Here is a 19,189-nt window from a genome sequence, read left to right as displayed (position 1 = left end):
GACTGGACATAATCTAATTTCACTTATTCAAAACGCGCTTCCCTATGTTCTACATCAATCATAGTACTAACATAACGGTGAAAAAGATAGTTAATTGCGATCAAAACAATAGAAATCTATCTGAGGGGACATACCGCCTCTCAGCGCCGACGGCAAATTGTTGGTCTGGGAACGCGCTGTATCTTCGCAGCACGTGCACTTTCACCGTGAGCCGCCCAGCTGCGTGAGCGAGTGCGTGGATGCGATGACCCTGACGTCGCGGTTACGCAGCGGAATATGGCGGCTCAGTAGAAGGTGCGACTGTGGAGCTCATCGTCTCTCAGCGTTTTTACGCTGTGGGTGAGTGATCTTTTAACTCGCGATCAGCTCTGTTGGCCGTTGGTCCCGTGGGCAGGTGTGCAGTGGGAAGGAGTTGGGGGGGTGGGTGAGGTAAGGTGTAGCTGGTCCGGACGGCCAGTTTGCTGACCGGCTGCGTGCAGGAGAGCCTCATGTCCCGACTTCAGATCGCGAGCTCGAACCGATGCTGCGGCTCGTGCCCAGTCGGGAGCGGAACAGCGCGGCGCCAGCCCGAGCCTCAGACTCGCGCCCCTCCTCGCGGGGAGGGGGGGGGGTTGTGCGCGACCTCGCGCCCTCGGCTCACCTGTCGGCTCGTTCAAGTCTCGCAGCAGTTTGCAGCCTGGGTTACACTCAGCAACGCAGAGTCTGCGGTTGCTGGGTGCAAATCGAGGGGCTGCCCTAGTGGGCATTGGCGTGAGGATTGTGCACTCATTTGCTGTTCCAAGGTGCCAGTTGCTCCCTTGTCTCACTGTAGTTGGTTTGCTTTCCTCATAACCCTCCCACCAGAAACATCGCTCAGTTCTCTGTCGCCGTCTTTTCCACTTTACAAAATGTTGCTCTTCTTTATGCACGCACCGTGGGCAGAAGCTTGAAAGTTTTGCAACTTTCTTACTCTCTCTTGAGCTACAGGTGTGTGATTCGCGAATGTGTACGTTTTTGGCTGTGGAAAAATGGCCTTTTGATGTGACCTTTCGCAGCTTTTTCTTGCTGCCATGGCAGCCGATTTATAGGCGTGGTGGTGTTATATGTCCGTTTAACAAAATGGTATGTTTTTTTTTAAAAAAACAATACAAATTTCCCAGACAAATGTTCATGGCCCGAAATTGAACGAACTTTTACTTTGCAGTGCTTTGAATCATGTTACATTAATCCGTTTTACTGTGAACTGTTGAGAATATTCATAGGACCAAGGAGCAGAATTCGGCCATTCGGCCCATCGATGTGGCCCGCCATTCCATCATGGCTGATATATTATCCCTTTCAACCCCATTTCCCATTACCTTTGGTCTTGACAAATCAAGATCCTATCAGCTTCCACTTTAAATGCACCCGATGATTTGGCCTCGACAGCTGTTTGTGACAGTGAATTCCACTGAATTCCACCATTCTAGCTAAAGAAACTCCTCCTCATCTCCATTCTAAATGGACGTCCCTGTGGGAATATTTATCCTGCATCAGTAAAGATGAGGTTTGAACAGCCCTGGGATTTGGTGATGCTGTCAAGATGGAAATAAATATTTGCAGTGGTTGCATTTGGTATGTTGTAGAACAATACAGCACAGAATCAGGCCTTTCAGCCCAACTCTTCCATGTTGTTAATTATATGCTTGAAGGATAGAAAACAGGGTGACAAGGATATAAACTTTTAGTACTTCAGAGATAGTGGTGTAGGAGATGGAGAAGAGGCTGGTGTTTAGTAATGGCTAAACAGATGAAAATGGAGAACCTGTTTTAATTCAGCTAACCAGGCAGCATCAATGGAAAAGAGTTAACAGTCGACGTTTTGGGCCGAGACCCTTCATCTGAAGGATCTCAGCCCGAAATGTCGACTGTTCATTCTTTTCTCCAGATGCTGTCTGGCCTACTGAGTTCCTCCAGTGTTTTGTGTGTGTTGCTTGGAGATGTTCTCATCTTTGTTTTCATTCAGCTGTTTTAATGGTGATGGAGATAGATTAGGAAAGTTGAGGGATGATGGTTTACTGCAGTACTTCAATCAGGACTGTTTCCAGGGGTGGAAAAGTCGTCATAGATCTGGAAGGTAAAGAAATGTTAATGCTAAATTGAGATAGGTTAGTATACTTAATTGACTAAAAGGTTCCTTAATGTTGTTGTAGCAGGGCGGGTGGGGATAAGCTCCCACTACCTATTAAATGCTCCCAATAGTGTGTATCTCAGATAGCCTCTGTCAAACAAGTCCAGCTGCTGTCCTTCATGTGTGGCTTAGTTAGTCCGGCAGAACAGTTTCTATTGACAGGATGAGAAGCAAATGTGGGTTATTGACATCTTAAAACTAGTTGCTTTGGGCAGATGGGGTTCATTAATCATTGTTGGTAGCTCATCTAGGAGAAGGAAAACTCTTAACCTCAACCCTACGCTGCTTTGCAGCTATGCCTGCTCATGGGGAAGGCTTCGGTAGTAAAGCCAGAGGGAGAAATCGAGTGCTTGAGTCCCGAAGACAGACCTACATTGAGTTCAATGCTGACTGGCAACTCCTGCAATGCCACTGGCACCAAACTATATCGATATCTGCCATTCCTTTGGATTCATCAGCTGAGTGGACAGGGGGAGTCTGCTGCACGAGCAACTAATGTTATACTGCCCTGGCTTGCATACTTGACTGGCTTGCAGGAAGCAACATCCATGGTCGACCCCAACCAGCGGAGGGTATCATTTTGGCTGAAAGGCTGCCTGAGCTGTGCTTTGCTTCGAAGTTTTAGACACTCCCAACAAAATTGCTGTTTAAGTTCTTATTATTTACTTTGATTGTTCAGCTCATGGGGCTCAAGCCCATTTCCACTTGAGCCATTTCAACATAGTTACTCACTTCCTCCGCAACTTAATTCCTCTCACATCTCATCTATACCCTGACGAAGGGTCTCGGCCCATAACATCAACTGTACCTCTTCCTAGAGATGCTGCCTGGCCTGCTGTGTTCACCAGCAACTTTTATGTGTGTTGCTCATCTATACCCTTACAGGTTCTTGTAGCCATTTGACCTACAGTAATGAGTAGTTTACAGTAACCACTAAACCTATCAGCGCATGTTTTGGATCCCATACTGAGGTTAGAAGAATGTGTACATTCCACATTGGCTGCATTTTATGTCTGGATTAAACCCAGGCCCCACAAACTGTGAAACCATCAATTAAAGGGAATTGTTCTGCATTCTTTCTACGCAAGTGAATAAATAATCCCCCCCAGACAATATTCCCCCCACGCCACTTTCTTGCTTATTCATTGCATCTGCCAATATTCCTCAACAGTTCATTTGTATTCTCAGTTTATTTTCCCTATGTACCCAATATCAGTGAACTTTGTATTGTGTATGCTCTCTTTATCTGTGTCATTGATACGTGGTGTGAAGAGTTGCAGCCCAACCAATAGGTCTTCTGACTTCAAAATGACATTTAATCCTCCAGTTTTTTATCCTTTACAAAAGCTTTACTCATTTTTGTATTATTTCCCCAATTCACTCTCTTATCGTCTTTTATCAATTGTCTTTGGAAATCTTGTTTCAAGGAGAAATGTATTTTTCTCAAGTAGCAATTGGGAATATTTTATTTTGATGTTGGATATTACAGCAAATGTTTCAACATGTTTTAGGATGTGATGTTTCAAAGGAATGTCTGAGTGATGTACAAATGTGTGACACTGATGTTCAAAACATTCTATACGTTTTCATTATTATCTGGATGGAAAGTTAATTCTATTTGATTCTAATTTTGATACCTGTAAAAGACTATCCTTGTGTTTTGTAGGTGATGGTAATGAGAATTTTTTTTCTACTTTCTGGGATAAAATAAGCTATTCATTGGAGTAATTATGAGCATTTTCATTGCTCTACCTAGCATTAATGAATGTATTCTTATATAACATATCAAAGCAAAGAGTTATGTCGAGGGATTTGTTGTAAATACATCTTGATCATAAAGCTAATGTTTTAAACTTGTGGCATGAAAAATAAATGACTTTTTGTGCATGTGGCATGTTACCTAATTGCTCTTTTTTAACCTAATCATGGAGGTTGAGGGGTCAGCCAGGGTCTCCAGATGTTGTATTCAGGTTTGATCTGACAGACTGACTGGTATTTGGAGGAACCATTGCATTCTACTTAAAGATAGAAAGCTGTTGACTTGGGAGGTGCTGATCCACTATGGTTCACCCGCTTTAATTGCTGCTTAGAGTTAAGAGTTTTAATTCTACAAGTAGATTAAATGTAAAGAAAAGATGCCAGCTCTTTGATTGTCAAGCTCGAATGTTAGAAACACATGCAGAGGACTGACATGTCACCTTAAGTTTAAATTGTGAATGACATTTTGGTACGTCAGTTATGATGACAGAACATAGTATTAATGGTAAGACTCTTGGCAGTGTGGAGGATCAGAGGGATCTTTGGGCTGCGAGTCCATAGGACACTCAAGGCTGCTGTGCAGGTTGACTCTGTGGTTAAGAAAGCATACAGTGCGTTGGCCTTCATCAATCATAGGATTGAGTTTAGGAGCCAAGAGGTAATGTTGCAGCTATATAGGACCCTGGTCGCCACTTGGGAGTACTGTGCTCAGTTCTGGTCACCTCACTATAGGAAGGATGTGGAAATCATAGAAAGGGTGCAGAGGAGAATTACAAGGATGTTGCCTGGATTGGGGAGCATGCCTTATGAGAATAGGTTGAGTGAACTCAGCCTTTTCTCCTTGGAGTGACAGAGGATGAGAGGTGACCTGATAGAGCTGTATAAGATGATGAGAGGCATTGATCGTGTGGATAGTCAGAGGCTTTTTTCCAGGGCTGAAGTGGCTAGCACAAGAGGCTGCTTGGAAGTAGGTACAGAGGAGATATCAGGGGTAAGTTTTTTGTTATGCAGGGAGTGGTGAGTGAGTGGAATGGGACGCCGGCAACGGTGGTGGAGGAGGATACGATAGAGTCTTTTCATATGGAGCTCAGAAAAATAGAGGGCTATGGGTAACCCTAGGTAATTTCTCAGATAAGGACATGTTTGGCACAGCTTTGCAGGCTGAAGGGCCTGTATTATGTTGTAGGTTTTCTATGTTTCTAGTAAATGGTAATATTTGTTGAAGTAACTTTGAATAATCGTTGTTTTGACAGATCTTGAACTTTGAATTGCAAGAGAAACTTCTTCGTTGAGGGGGTGGTAAACTTTGGAATTGTTGAAGACAAATTATTATGCTCATTCAAAAGTAAACCTAGATTTTTGGATATTAAGGAATTTAAAGGTAGTTGACTGTCACCTGCAAGAATGTTGTAACTGACATGGAAATTGGACTGAACACTGACATAGCCTGCTTACAAGATGTAAGGCTTTGAAAGTATTGTAAGAAGTAATTTAATATTTTCACCTGGTAGGGGAAGAATTCAGAAGAAATGTGTGAGTAATGTGTACGCTTCACAGCAAGGAATTCACTGTTAAATGATGGAACCCACAGTAAAAAAAACTCTTGATTGTCCGTAATTCCAGTATTGTCCCATAGATAAAATATTTAATTGAGCTTGATTCCACCATCAATGAAATCCCAAAGACAGAATACTTCAACAAAGAGTGAGAACTGTGTAGAAATATGAAGGTGCAGAAAGAGGCAGGCCCATTTGCTTCTGATGTCACATCAAGGAACGCATATTGTTGTCATGAGTAGTTTGTACCTTTTTAAAACAGATTAAGTAATAGATGTTCAAGAGATATTGAAGGCAAAACATAAATGAATGCCATATCTGGACAAAAGTAGATGTCTCTCTTAACAGTATTCTTAACACAGCCATCACAATACTGTCATTGACTCAGAAAACATGTCTATACAAACAGGATGTCTCCCTGAAGCTTTTCTATTTGAAGGAGAAAAGCTGTCCCCATTTCAATGTCAATCAGTCTCTCTTCTGATAAGAATCTTAGCATTCTTGGATTCTGTTGATGAGTGCTTTTCATTATTCCCATTCTGAATGCTAAATCAAATTCAAAATTAATTTGTCAACTTGCACATTGTAAAATATTGAACTTCTAAGTCATGCAGCAGAAAATCAAAAACTGTTGCTGATTAGAGACAAATATTCATTGTTATGGTCCTTTTTTTTTTGAAGCCAAGCAATCTGCCCTCATCAACTTCAGAGGAGACATTATTCTTAAGAGACTGAATGCATTAAGAACTTTTTGAAGCAGTCTAAAAACATCTAGGCAGTGAACCAGTCGGTTTGCAGCTGTTTTTGCATTTTGGATTCAGATGCCAAGAAATACCACTTTTTCCAGAGTATCCCATTGTCCTCTGACACAGAATGCTTGGCATGTGTTTCATGGTATCAAAGAGGCAATGGCAACACAGCAATAAAACACGGTCCATTGGAAACAAAGGTAGGGATGGTTATAATTGGTAAATGCAAAGTTTTTAACTCAGGACAGATATAGTCACCATAGGGAGTCTTGCCAAGAAAGATCAAGTTAATGATATTCTAAGTGAAGCTTAGTAAAACTATCAGCTTGCTAAGGAAGGAGCTAAGAATCATGATGCCGTTCCACCCAGCTTCATCGCTATATAAATAAATAGCAGGGATAGACCACTGGACCTTTTGAGCCTGCTCTGTCATTCCTTGAGTCGTGGCTGGCTTTCTATCTCTGCTGCGTTTAAAGACTTTGCCATGACCTTTGAGTTCCTTGATATACAAAAATCTATAGATCTGATTTTGAATGAGCACAATAATTTGGCTTCCATAGTTCTCAAGGTTTACCACCCTTTGAAGAAATTTCTCTTACAATTCAGAGCTCAAGATCTGTCAGAAGTATTACTCAGATATTTTAAGTAATTTTGATATGAAATGTCATTAACAATTGAATCTTCAATTAAGATAAAAACAATATGCAGTAAACATTTAGCCTGAGTTCTTGATAGAATGGAGCATCCTCTTTTGGTTGAGAGAGTTTTTGTCTCAAACTGAGGGCTGAACATTTTAAAGCTGAAGATGGGGGCACAGTGGCATAATTGGAACTGCTGTTGCTTTAAAACTGCAGTAACCTTGTTTGATTCTGACCTTGGGTTCTATTCTTTGTAGAGTCTTCATGATCTCCCTCTAATCTATGGCTCCATCAGTTGCTCAGATTTCTTCCCACATCATAAACACGTGCTGCTTGGCATGTTAATTGGCTCCAGTCACAGTAAAGCCGGGTTTATACTTCTGCGTAACTGGACACTGTAACCTAGTGGTTAACCTAACTCAAGTGGCCTACGCGCGTTGTGAACATTTATACTTGTGTGTTGGTTTGTCTGTGTCGCTCTGCAATTCGCGCACATCACGCATGTGCACTCACCTGCCCGCGCAAGGCGTCATGGTAGTCTTTCTCGGGGTAAACAAGACGCGAGCATCTTTTTTCGTAAAAGCGAAATGTGTCCTCCATAATTTCAGAGGTCTGTAAAGCTTTATGGAAAGCATGGCAGCCAGAGTTCCTTCCCTGCCCTTCAGTCACCCAATGGGAACCTATTGCAGCGTAGGATGAAATGCGATGCTACCAAGTGGACCAATCACAGCTGTTGTGTTCTGTGTTACCGCGATACGCGGTTACATTTTGGGAGAAGTGCGCGTCGCAGCAATGCAGGCTCTCGTGTAGGGTTCCGCGTTGGCTTTGCGTAGGGTTTGGGGCAACGCAGACCTTAGGGCGACACGTTGACGCGCAAGTATATACTAGGCTTTATCCCAGTGTAAATGAGTGGTAGGAGAATAAGGGTGGAGTTGATGGGAATTATTCTGAGGGAATTAAACTGGATGGTCTAAATTGGGTTTGTCTGTGATCATTAGGAAAGATAAGATCATAGACATAAAACACAGAAGCAGAATTAAGCCATTCAGTCCATCAATTCAGCTCCATTTGATCATGGCTGCTTTATTTTTCTCCTCAACCCTATTGCCTTTGTAACGTCTGTCCTTACTAACAAGAACCTATCAACCTTTGCTTTAAATATATCTAATGGCCTGGCCTGGCCTGCACAGTCTTCTGTGGCAGTGAATTCCATGGATTCACCACCATCTCAAATAGAAATTCCTCCTCACCTCTGTTCTGAAGGAACATACTTTCTGAGGCTGTGCCCTCTGGTGCTAGATTTTCCTACTATTGGAAACAGTTTGAGGATAAAGGGGAAGCCTTTTAGGACCGAGATTAGGAAAAACTTCTTCACACAGAGAGTGGTGAATCTGTGGAATTCTCTGCCACAGGAAACAGTTGAGGCCAGTTCATTGGCTATATTTAAGAGGGAGTTAGATATGGCCCTTGTGGCTAAAGGGATCAGGGGGTATGGAGGGAAGGCTGGTGCAGGGTTCTGAGTTGGATGATCAGCCATGATCATACTGAATGGCGGTGCAGGCTCGAAGGGCCGAATGGCCTACTCCACCTATTTTCTATGTTTTACTCTCCATATTCAATCTATCTAGGACTTCCAATATTCAGTAGGTTTCAATGTGATCCTCCCTCATTCTTCTAAACTCTAGGGAGTACATGCCCAGAGCCATCAAATGCTCCTCATTCCAGGATAATTTATGTAAACCTCCTCTGGACCCTCTCCAATTTAGCACATCTTTTCTTAGGTGCAGAGCAGGTTGGGGGAATTGGGGGAGGGAGGTGAGGAACTGCAGTGGTGGTTGGGTCAGAAGTTGAGAAAGATGGAGCATATGAGGTGAAATTGCTTGGAATTTATGTATTTATTGAAATACAGTGCGGAATCGGCCCTTCGAGCCCTGCTGTACAGCAATCCCCCAATTTAATCCTAGCCTATCACAGGATAATTTACAACAGCCAATTAACTTATCAACCGGTATGTAGTTGGACTGTAGGAGGAAATTGGAACACCCAGAAGAAACCAATGCCATCACAGGGTGAACATATAAACTCCTTATAGGAATTGAACCCAGGTCGCAGGTACTGTAAAGTGTGGTGCTAACAACTACACTACCATTCTTACTCAGAGTGCAGTGGAAGTAGTGTCCTTGAATATGTATAAGTGGAAAGGCAGATATGAGTAGCTACCTGAAAAATGCAAAGTTTCTGCTTGGTGATAGGTGCGGTGTTGTGGTTGCAATCAGATCAGATGAGACATGATCTTATTGAATGTCGGCGGGAACTTGGTACTGAATTAGTGTACTCCAGCTTCTAATTTGTCTCTTCAATTTTAAAGGTGGTGGTAACTTTCCATAGAGGTACAATTGTCACATAGCTTGAAGTTTGCATTGTTGATGGCAGGGATTTTCTGTGTGGCTGAATTGCTGATGTACAAACCTTAAAAAAGGTGTTGGTGGAAAACGGCTGCTAGCTTCTTTTCTCATGTCATGAAGCAGTGCTATCAAACTGTCTTTTTTGTTGGATTGTCACATCCCTTGGAGATTGGCATTTGAATAATGTGGATTCCTGGATTCTCTGAATTGTGGACTAAGAAGATTAAGTTTAAAGGCACTCTTGATGTTGCTTCTAAGGAGAAGATAAAGATGATCTTTGACTGTCTTGAAGCTTGGAGCAGTTTTTCCATTGCTTGTGATGAATGTATGTGAGGGCATCTTCCAAAAGGGCTCTATTATGTATATTATGCACATGTTTGGAAAGTAGCCACCCTAAAGTGCAACTTCATTTTATTTCCTTTGGAAAAGATATGCTGCAAAAGGAAAGTTCTTGAAAGCAGTCATGTATAGCTTTGAATATGCTCACACTTCTGGGAGATCCATCATCCTCCTTGTGTTCTTTCAAATTTTTCTATCTTGGATCATTATTAATTCAGGCATTTGTCATTCTGATCTTTTAAACTCACTCAAGCTGGAAACAACTTCCTATTCTTCTTTACCCTTCATAGTTGGGAAAAACCTGCACTTCCTAGATTAACGTAGGCATTTTTACTTTCTCTTTTTTTTGACAATCTAACAAAGCTAGAAGATTTAAACAAGAGCTGATGCTCACCTTTTACACGTCTATCAGTTGCATTCAGTTTAGTATTTGTAATGGAGGTTGCTGTGGTTTCTTCGAGGAAATGCAATCCGTGGAACTGTAGGTGCACTTTGAAGTCATCTTGATGCATAGAATAATATCTGATGAATCCCAGAAATAAACAAAGCATTATGATACCAGCAGAATCGAAACTGTGAGAGGAAGTACTGCACAAGTTAAGGTTGAGATTCTTTTTTTAGATAGCAAGAAAGGCTTTACAAATAGAGGACAGGTTACTGGCTTTATATAGTAAGTTTTCATCGAGGAACATTGTAAACTGAGGAATACCTGAAGCAGTAAGTGAGATGAATATTATAGATCTTAATAGAGACAACAAGGTGATACACAGTAACAGCTGTACTCTCCAAAGACTGACTATTTAGGAGAGTATTTAAATCGACAAGATAAATTGGAAAACTTGTCTGATTGAACCAGAGAGAGTAAAGGTCAGCAAAGTTTTGCCACTTTAGTCCTCTGGTTCCATTTGCAACAACTGTATCAGAGGTTGCACACAAAGGCACAGATGATTTTCAAAATAGAATTGACTATTAAACTACAGATTTTCTTGAACTGGTACATTTCCTCTGTTTTATGATATCTTCAGAATCTGCTTTTTGAACATTATTTGTCATGATTAGTTGTTTTGAGGAAAGTTGCTGTAGTTCTAGTTCTGAACTGTACACAAGCATATTGCATGTGTTACACAATACTTCCATTTCCAAACTCTCTTCTATTGTGCAAATCCTTGAACATATTTGTACCTTCCAAAATTTATGAATGTCTATTTCAAAACTTCTTATTTGAATCTGTCATATCATGTGTTTCAGACCACTTTACAGAAATGGCTTGGCAAATTCATTAATGACATTGTAAGTTTCAGTTAACTCTTCTGGTAAATGCCTGTGTTTCCAAATTGAACCACTGTTATATAGCCAGTTAAGAAGTAGCAAGTTTAGGGCTTCGTATGCTTGTTATTATGTAGAAGACTCAGATTTGCTGAATGACAGCTGATTTACAACAGTAGAGTTCCAGTTTGCTCAGATTCTTGAGCATTCACGTCAGGAAGTCACCTTTCACATCCCGTGATAGAACAGACTGATGCAGGATCTGAACCCCCAATTGATGTGAATGGGAATTAAGCCTAGTAATTGCCTGACTTGCTTAGATTTTACCAGCTTTTTCTTTTTTGTTTTTTTAATGTTTGAATTTGAGATTTTTTTTGAAGAGGTGACCTAGAAGATAGATGAGGGAGTCAAGTTGTCTACATGGATTTCAGCAAGAATTTTGACAAGGTGTCACATGCTAGATTAGTCCGGAAAGTTAAATCTCAAGGGATCCAGGGTAAGTTAGCCAATTGGATACAAAATTGGCTTAATGGTAGGAGAAAGGCAGCAATGGTGGATAAAGGGTCTAGGACTGAAAAGTTGTTTCTTTATTCCTCTCCATAAATGTTGCCTGACCTGCTGAGTTCCTCGACCATTTTGTTTGTATTACTGCAGCGATGGTGGGGGTTGTTTGTCAGACTTGAGGCTTGCGATTAGTGGTGTACTGCAGGGATCGGCGCTAGGTCCACTGTTTGTCATTTATATAGACAATTTGGATGTGAATGTACACAGTCTGGTTAGGAATGAGTGAGTTGGGCAGAAGGGCCTGTTTCTGTGCTGCTTAGCTCTGACTCCAGTTCTGCATAGGTCTAATCTGCTGGGCAAGTCTAACCACCTCCCTGTCGATAACTTATTACAGCTCCTTCCCAATTTATGACCACCAACTTGTGTCTGCCCATACACGTCAATGAGCATTTGGGAGATCGGTGAGATGGACTTGCTGGTTGTCTGCTGGGCTGCAGGTGGCTATTGTTGATACTAGTTGGAATTTTGCCACATTAAGCTCACTAAGAATACAAAACCATAAGACAGAGGAGCAGAATTAGGCCATCTGGCCCATCGCATCTGCTCTGCCATTCAATCATGGCTGATCCTTTTTTCCTCCCCCTCAACGCCAGTTCCCAGCCTTATCCCCGTAACCTTTGATGCCATGTCTTGTCAAAAATCTATCAATCTCTGCCTTAAATACACACAATGACCTGGCCTCCACAGGTGCATGTGGCAACAAATTCACCACACTTTGGCTAAAGAAATTTCTCTGCTTCTCTGTTTTGAAAGAGCGCCACTCTATTCTGAGGCTGTGCCTTCTTGTCCTAGACTCTCCCACCATGGGGAAAATCCTTACCACATCTACTGTCTAGGCCTTTCAACATTCGAAAGGTTTTAATGAGATCCGCCCTCATTCTTCTGAATTCCAGTGGGTGCAGACCCAGAGTCATCAAATGTTCTTCGTATGATAACCCGCCTCTGGACCCTTTCCAATGCCCGCACATCTTTTCTAAGATGAGGGGCTCAAAGTTGTTCACAATACTCAGGGTGAGGCCTCACCAGTGCCTTACAAAGCCTCATCCTTGCTCTTGTATACTAGACCTCTTGAAATGAATGCTAACATTGCAATTGCCTTCCTCACCACCGACTCAAGCTGTAAGTTAATCTTTAGGGTGTTCTGCACAAGGACTCCCAAGTCCCTTTGCATCTCAGATTTTTGGATTTTCTCCCTGTTCAGAAAATAGTCTGTACATTTATTTCTACTACCAAAGTGCATGACCGTGCATTTTCCAACATTGTATTTCATTTGCCACTTTCTTGCCCATTCTCCTAATCCGTCTTAAGTCCTTCTGCATCCTACCAGTTTCCTCAACACTACCTGCCCTTCCACCAATCTTTGTATCATCTGCAAACTTGGCCACAAAGCCTTCTACATAAGCAGCAATGCTGGTATTGATTGTCCATCTCTGGATGCTTTCTGAACTAAGGAGACACTAAGAGTTAACCACATTGGTGGATGTGGAATTACCTATGGCGAGACTGGATAAGTATATCAGATTTCTGTGCCAGAGGACATTACTGAAACTAATAGGTTTTAATGACAATCTAGTAGTTTGACAGGTAGTTTCACTATGACTTACCTTTTTTAAAATCACATGTTTACTTATTTAGATACTTCAATTAACATTTCCAAGACATGATTCAAACTCTCATTCCTGGACCCAATGGTTCAGGTCTCAACTATAACATTACTCTACTAGGAAGAATCATGCACCAATACATTCTATTTGACATAGTGATGTCCATTTTGTGAATTCTATTGAGAGATGTGCCATCTGGGCCAGCAGCAGTATCCTATTTAGAACTTGGTACAGGTGCCACCCGCTTTTCGGACGTTCGCTTTACGAAACCTCACTGTTACGGAAGACCTACATTAGTACCCTGTTTTCACTTTCAGAAGGTGTTTTCACTGTTACGAAAAAAAAGCAGCGTGGATAAAAAATCAGCGTGCGATAAAAGGCAGCGCGCTGCGCGCCCCAACAGCTGCTCTCTCCCAGATTCTCGCCGGCATTGCTTAAACACGTGCCTGTGAGCAGCAGTTTGCAAGATGAGTTCTAAGGTATTGGAAAAGCCTGAAAGAGCTCGTAAGGGTGTTACACTTAGCGTAAAACTAGACATAATTAAGCGTTTTGATTGTGGTGAACAAAGTAAGGACAACGTGAGTTTGGCTTGTGGAAGCTGACGAACATGATGTTGAAGATGTTTTGGCATCCCATGACCAAGAACTGACAGATGAAGAGCTGATGCAATTGGAAGAAAAAAGGATAACAATGGAAACCGAATGAGTAGTGATAAACTACGACTTTAATTTTGAAAGGGTACGTTGGTTTAGGAGATATTTGCAAGATGGTTTGAGTCCTTACAAAGAACTGTGTGATAGAAAAATGCGCGAGGCCCAGCAGTCAAGCAAGCCTTCCACATCAGCCACAGCAGACGACGAACCTCGACCTTCGACATCGAGGCGGGCAGAGATAGAAGAAGATGAGCTGCCTGCTCTAATGGAAACAGACGATGATGCGATGACATCCCAGTGTCCCACCACCCCAGCCCCCAGAACACGGACAGATACCAATTCACGGAGAATGCAACGGTAGCCGGGAGGCACACAGCACATCTTTAAGAAAAAATCTGAAATAAACATGCTGATTAATTAGGTGCCGCCAACATGTAATTGTCGGCCCAGATCAGAGACGACGCAATCGGAAATCGGCACTGATCTAGGTTGACAATTACATGCCAGGTGGCAGCTAATTAATTAGTATGTTTGTTTCAGCTTTTTTCTTAAAGATGTGCTGTGTGCCTCCCGGCTACCGCTGCATTCCTGCATGCTTCGCGGCAATGTATCGCTGGGCGGCCTGGAGGGTGGGGGCCACTGCACCATTCCAACCTGCGATGACTCAGTCTAACGCACCATCATCAGTGTGCTCGGCAAGCTATCTTCCTGATTTCTGTAAGTGATACTACACTGTACATTATTTCTACTTTATATTGGCTGTGTATTTTTACATGTTATTTGGTGTGATTTGGCAGCTTCATAGCTTAAAGGTTACTGGAGAGAGTGTTCTTGCCAACAGCGCTTGCGTGAGATTTTCGCTACGGAGAACAGTTCAGTAATGATTGTGGAAAAGTATTTCTACTTTATATAGGCTGTGTATTTATCATATCATTCCTGCTTTTACTATATGTTACTGTTATTTTAGGTTTTATGTGTTATTTGGCATGATTTGGTAGGTTATTTTTGGGTCTGCGAATGCTCACAAAATTTTCCCATATAAATAAATGGTAATTGCTTCTTCACTTTACGATATTTCGGCTTACGAACCGTTTCATAGGAGCACTCTACCTTCAGATGGCGGGGGAAACCTGTATACAGTAAAATTTTTTTAAAAATTTATTAGCCCGGTATAGGCTCGAACTAATTTTTCTTGCAATTAGATTTATTATAAGAATGACAATTGAAAATAAAATTTATTCTCTAGATTGTTCCTATAGGATAATATAGGCATTGTGTTCCTATAGGATAATATCGGCATCGTGTGCTATGTGGGACCTCTATCATGGTTGTATTTTAAACTTGTGGTCTGGGTAGTGTGCAATTCTTGGGACCTTGGAGGACCTGTTTTGAATTGTCTACATTAGGTCATTTTGATTCATCCAATCACAGATGCTCCCTTTGTTCCATAAATCCCACCCTAACTTTCCCTCTCACTGAAAACCTACATGCATCCTAGTTCTGATAAAGGATTGCAGACCTAAAAGATCAACTTTTTCTTTTCTTTGATGCTGCCCAACTTGCCTGAGTTTTTCCAGCATTTTATTTTTAGTTTCAGAATTCTAGCATCAGCAGTTTTCTTTTATTTTCACGGGAGGAGAAGATATTTTAATTTTCAGTTTAATGTTTCTAATTGTGTATTTTTTAGACATACTTAACCAAAATTTACTTTTCATTTCATTTTGTTGGAGGAAATCTTCCATAGAGATCTGCATTGGATTTGCTAGGGAATAGGTCTGTAAATTGGCAGTCTCAGTGAATCTTTAGTAGCATATTGGCCGTAGTGCTGTGAACTGTCCATTTGGGTTTCCAATTAAATCATATATGATAGGAACTTCTACAAATTTCCCAGCTCTCAGGAAGAGGAGTCCACCTGTTTAATCTACTGTACACCAAGTTGAATCTAATATGAGACATTGCTGGATTGGAGATAAGCAATGTATTTGTTGGAGTTTAGTTAAAAGCTTTCATTCTTTCTAAGAATGTGTGTGCGTGCCTGATTTTGTTAACTTTTAATTCTTTTTAATCATTTTAACTTTTGATAAGTTCTAAGTGATATTTGAATACCTGAATGTCAGAGACACGATCATTGAATTGAACATGCAGGTTTCACAGGTAATCAGCCTGGGGATAGAGCTTACCATTGTCAACATTTTTCTTGTCAGCGCACCTGGCCGCTTGTACTAAGAGAGACCTTGCACTATGCTGATTCTCTAGAAATCGACTATTTATGCCTGGATCCAGTAATACAGAAAGTCCACAGCCAGTGTAGCACCTTCTGCCAGATTCTTGGACTTGTCCTGTGATATGATTTTTTTTTTGACTGCCACCTTATGTATGGGGATTTTACCTTTTTTAAAAGAGCAATTTGAATACAACCAGTAAAAAATATATCAACTAGTAATGAACTTCTTCAGTGCAAAAACTTCAAAAAAAAACTCTTGTTATGAAAAGATGAACTATGGCTGACCTAAAGTTATTAAATTGAAATTAGTTGGAATAATTGGGGAAGCTCTGCTTTAGATCAGTATTGATGTTGCTATAAATGAGTATAATTTTATGGTTTCATGCATGATTTCTTGGCGGTACCAGCCTTTGCTTTTATTGGTCATATCAAATAGTTTATGAGGACTTTCTTTTGATTTCAATTTTGATATAAAGGTGTATTATTTATTTTGCACTCAATTACAATCTTGGAAAATGTGAGGGAAAAAAAGAAAATGATGGAGATAGACTGTATGCGTGACAACTATTAAACATCCACTTAAAGCTTTCTTGCACACGCACAATTTTATTCTCCCTGTATTACTATCAGTTTCATACACATTCTGTACCTATACACAATTTGTAGTGACCACTTAACCTATCGACCTTACTCTTTTCCTATAAGATATGGGAGCAATCTGGAACACTCAATAAATCCAAATAGCACATAGAGTATGCATACTGTGAGAAGATTGAACTAAGATCTCTGGCACTGAGAGGCAACTATAATTTAGAAGATTTGTACATCCGAGTTAACTTCCCTGTAGTTCAGTTCTAGGCTGTGCACTGCTAGATTTGTAATGTGGGCAAATCTGTCCTTTGCACAAAAGACAATGCAAACCCAGTCTACATAAGTACCTCTAATTGGCCAACTCTCCATCAGTTGTCATTTGAAGAGTCATAGAGAATGATGTCAGATGGCACAGTCACCAATAATGTGCTCAGCAGTGCTCATTTTGGGTTTTGCTATGATCATTTTGCTGCAGAGCTCTTCACAGCCTTGATCCAAACATGGATTTAAAAGTCTAACATGGGATGAGAGCAACTGCCTTTAACATCAAGGCAACATTGCTGGAACATCAAGCACCTCTAATACATTTGAGGTCAGTATGCATTTAGGAACTATCCTCTGGTTAATCTCAGTTAATGTACAAAGGAAGTTATTGTGGTTGTTGAAGGTCATCTTTCCAGTTCCAAACATGGCTTTAACAATGCAAATTAGGTGCCCTAAATTTAACCATTTTCAGTTGCTTCATCAATGATCTTTCTTGCATAATAAGATCAGATGTGAGGATGCTTCCTGATTGTGAATGGAATTGAGTGTTATTGAACTCTTTAGCATGTAAAGCATCCTGTGTTTATGTACAATGATACTTAGACAGCATTTGGGTATGACCTGATGAGTGGCAAGTAACACTGGAACTACATATTGCGAAGCAATGATAATCTCCACCAAGAAGCAATCCAGCCACCTACCCACCTATTGTGAATTTCCACTTCATGGACATCTGAGAGCTGATATTCTCCAGACGCTCAGTTGGACTAGCCACAGAGCTTTTGTGGTATAAAGCAGGTCAGAGGCGGAGTATCATGTGCCAACTGACGGTGCATAACCTTTTCATCAGCTAAAGACACAAGTCAATAATGCAATGAAATACTCTCCATTTGCTAGATGAGTACAGCTCCCAATGACATTTAGAAGCTTCATACCAATTCGTGCACGCCAATCTGCTTGTAGGCAATTTAGTCAGTGCCTTCAATATTAAAGCAAGTGCCTCTGCTTCAGGCATTTAGTCTATCATATACAAAATGCACTGCTGTTAGTTATCTAGACCACACAATCACCAGGTTTGATAGCACCTGTCAAAGTTGTGACTATTATCATCTTGATCAGAAACCAATGCAGTAAGTTTATGATATTACCACAACTGAAGGGCAGCAGTTATAGTAATATCATAAACTTATCAAGATGACACTGAGCTGTCAAGGTCGTGGCTCAGACTTAGTTGTTTTTTAAGTTTGTAGGGATGGCTTTAGGGACAGAGGGAGTTAGGGGCCAGGTTAGAGTTTAGGGTCAGAGTTGAGGAAGAGTTGGAGGTCAGGTCAGAGTCTATAGCTCCATTCTGCACTCTCTGTTCAAAGTCTAGCGAAGCAGATGTGTGTTGAATAACAGCAGTGGATGTCGGGCTGGCAGGCACTGTGGATGAGGACCAGCAAAGAAGAGGGCTGTTGCCCATCCAGATGGGTCCTTCCTCAGATCAGATGTCGTATGAGCAGAAGGCACGAGGGCCAGTGATCCCCTAGGTACATGAGTTTAAGGCCTGGAGTTCAGGATCCTGTCATTATTTAGTCCTGGGGTCAATACTGAAGGTCAATCAGCAGTTGAAAACCAATGGCTGAAGCACTGGGTGTACAAGTCTGAGAGTCTATGGGCAAAGTCAGAAGCCTGTCCTGCGGTTGGAGGTGTGTGTAGCCGGGAGGAAAGGGGCTTGTTTTGTAGCTTATTGTGTCTAAATTATTCTGCTGAACATTGTGGACATGCTATGTGGTTCCAAAATGTGTGTAACACCAGTGGATTGACCCAGCACATCCTTGGATTCTGTTGGTTTGTTAATACAAAAAATGCATTTCACTGTATGGTACGATGTACATGTGACAAATGAATCAATCTGTATAACTAGCATGTTCCATTTTCGTAGTTTTTGGGGTGAACTCCATCAGCCATTTCCCAACCCAGCTCTGCATCCCTTTGATATCCCATTGCAACCTAAGACCCTTCAGACTATCCACAACTCCACCAACCTTCATGTCATTTACAAACTTGACCTCTAGATCCAGCCTCGCCCAACCTCAGTGGGCAGGCGGGGGGGGGGAGCCTGTTTGTATTTACTCTACCTATAATACCCCATCAAATCTCCCCTCATTCTCCTTTGCTTCATGGAGCAAATGTCTTAACCTATTCACCTTTCCCTCTAACACAGTCTCAGTAATGTCCTTGTAAAGTTTCTCTGTAATTTTCAATTTTATTGTTATCTTTCCTGTAGGAAGGTGATGAGAGCTGCACATGATACTCCAAATTTGGCCACACCAACGTCATATTCAGTTTCAACATATCATCTGTACTCCTGTGCTTAATACTGTGATTTATGAAAACCAATGTGCTAAAAGCACTCTATCTACCCTTTGGCCCGACCTTCAAGGAAC

General features: G+C 41.4%; 1 protein-coding gene across 4 annotated transcripts in view; it reads left to right on the top strand.

The window, feature by feature from the left end:
• Window positions 1-258: 258 nt before the first annotated feature.
• The window catches only part of scml2 (Scm polycomb group protein like 2), a 140,550-nt gene continuing 121,619 nt past the window's right edge, over window positions 259-19,189 (top strand). For 2 of the 4 annotated variants that reach the window (XM_072260718.1, XM_072260719.1), the window contains exon 1: window positions 259-339. The gene's annotated coding sequence lies outside the window, so the exon portion shown is untranslated. The remainder of the gene's footprint in view (window positions 340-19,189) is intronic. The other 2 variants (XM_072260721.1, XM_072260722.1) reach the window with 2 other exon arrangements.

The sequence above is a fragment of the Mobula birostris genome, chromosome 6, assembly GCF_030028105.1.
Source record: "Mobula birostris isolate sMobBir1 chromosome 6, sMobBir1.hap1, whole genome shotgun sequence".
In the NCBI taxonomy this organism is placed as follows: domain Eukaryota; kingdom Metazoa; phylum Chordata; class Chondrichthyes; order Myliobatiformes; family Myliobatidae; genus Mobula; species Mobula birostris.
Note: the sequence above shows the minus strand (reverse complement) of the source record. Positions and strands in the feature narration are given on the sequence as shown.